The 2338-nt window shown below is 30.4% G+C and overlaps 1 protein-coding gene across 6 annotated transcripts in view; it reads left to right on the top strand.

Annotated features, from left to right (window-relative positions):
• The window catches only part of LOC108692564 (heparan-sulfate 6-O-sulfotransferase 2), a 199525-nt gene that overhangs the window by 33371 nt on the left and 163816 nt on the right, over positions 1 to 2338 (top strand). The gene's annotated exons all lie outside the window — the stretch shown is intronic.

Below are 2338 nucleotides of genomic sequence, written 5' to 3'. Positions count from 1 at the left end.
TATAATCTTTTAGTCATCTTCAGTATTGCGTTATAAAAAGATGTTGATACAAGTTAACGTAAATTAATAGTCGTGTGAATCAGTTAGGCGGATGATGCCAATCGATTGATTGATCTTTAAAGGTGACATGATCAGAAATTAAAACGGATGAGATTAAGCAAGATTAGATAAATAATTCTCACTCACTGGATCAAATTATAATATATTAACCGCATACAAGAATATAACAAGTATGATGTGTAATCATCATTATATAAAAACAAGTATTTTTTAATTAAGAAACTATGTCATAGTATTAAATTAAGCGAGGTATGATTGTGCTCGTTGTCATATCAAGATTTAAACTAAAGAAAGTACAAGCATGAATTTAATATTCTCTATAATGTCACAAATCATAATATTGTTAAAAATAACAATATAAATTAGATGTTGTTTGAGAAAGGCATACATGGCTTATCTAAAAATTCTGTGTCATTGTGACGATTTATACCATTCTTCTGTCGTTTTTTTTTGTGTATCATTTTAGATATCAATCTTTTTTTATAATTGCATTCAGAATCTAAAATTGCCACATTATTCCAATCGAATTCATGATTATGATGCAACCTATGATCCGTTATTACTAAATAAGTAGACGGATTTTTATGGATATAATTTCTGTGTTTAGTCAATCTAGTTTTCAACTGTCTTTTTCCAACATATGTTGCATTACAATCTTTGCATCTTATGCACGATATTCTTTTTTTGTGAATTTGAAAGAGAATTTTTTTAATGAACTTTGATGAATGAATTAACCTTAATGAGTCATTCATGGGTTCAATGTATCCTATGCGATTTTTTACATTACTGTAACTTTTTTATAATTTTTTATATAATTTTAAGACCCGAATTGAGGCTGAAAAAAAACTTTAACTGTTCATAGATATGAAACCTACAAAGGTTTTTTTTGCATTTTCGATGTGATGAGAAGGCAAGAGGTTATTTGGGACCTATAGGTGACTAACTTGTAAGTTTTCGGCGTTCTGGATACTCCTATATTTTTTATTGAATATACCTTTACTGAGTTTCGGATAGTATAAAAGTAAGTACACGAAAATGTAGAACTAAAAAAAATTATAACACTAAAGAAAGAGAGTCTTGAGTTTAAATTCTTAATAATGCTTTTAAATTTATCAAAAAAATAATAGTTAATATATGGGAGAGTAAACCAAGTTATTTTTTTTTATTGTTCTAGTCAATCGAAGTTATTTCACTAATTTGTTTAAAAGTTTTTTGTCGGCAAGACTTAATTCTTTCTTGAATTGTGTCGAAAATGAAACTCAATAGATAATCGTTTTCTGAAAGCACTTTAACTACAAATTCTAACTTTTTTATATAGAATCTTGAATTTGATCAGAAGAAAGATTTTATCAACTAATCCAATAATTGTGCCCTTTTTTTGAAAAATGGAGTGCTAAGACAAATAATTCACGTACCTGCTAGAAAAGGTAGATTTGTGATTTTCAATCAAATATTATTTTATTGTTTAAAATCTATCTAAAAACTTAATGCTATTGTTATATATTTCTAACATAAATTGTAGCCTGAAATGATATGAGTTGAACTTATTAAGAACAACTTGTTCAATCGAAGATGGAATGGCTATGTCATCTACATATCTAAAAAAAGAGGATGTTACTGTAAAGTCTTCAGCATCTCCATTTCTAAATCCTGCATGATCAGGTCCACAATCGTTATAAGACAATTTTATCCTACTGATAACTAATCATTGCGATATAGTAATCCTGCTCAATACGAGAGGAACCGCAGGTTCGGACATTTGGTTCACGTCACACTTAGTCGAACGGCCGGTAGTGCGAAGTTACCATCCGTGGGATTATGTCTGAATGCCTCTAAGGCCTTCTCTCTAGTCAAAAGTGGCAATGATATCTCTAGGAGTCTCATGAGTCGAAAGTGAATAGGAGCTACGGTTGGAGGAAGTAGAAACATGTTGAAGCATACGCAAAGAGGTTATGTACAGAGTAGGCAATGTATAGGGATCCCTGTAAGTGGAAATGTTAGATAGTAGAAAAGGAAAGAATATGGGATGGCCATCTTTATTTTTGTCTAATGTTGTGCCGCGTATAGAACTTTGAAAGTGGCGGCATCGATATATTGCTCTTCTGAAATCTCTCCATCTAATTCTGAAAATCAACAGCGCTTGTGTTATTAAACAAGGATGCTGATGGTCATTTCGTTTTTTGTTCTTTCTATTCACTCACGCATTCTTAGCTGGCTCCCTTATTATATATATATATATATATATATATATATATATATATATATACCCGCACGCATG

This window comes from Atta colombica, unplaced genomic scaffold (genome assembly GCF_001594045.1).
Source record: "Atta colombica isolate Treedump-2 unplaced genomic scaffold, Acol1.0 scaffold77, whole genome shotgun sequence".
Lineage (NCBI taxonomy): Eukaryota > Metazoa > Arthropoda > Insecta > Hymenoptera > Formicidae > Atta > Atta colombica.
The sequence above is the reverse complement of the archived record's forward strand: the minus strand, read 5'-3'. Positions and strand labels throughout refer to the sequence as shown.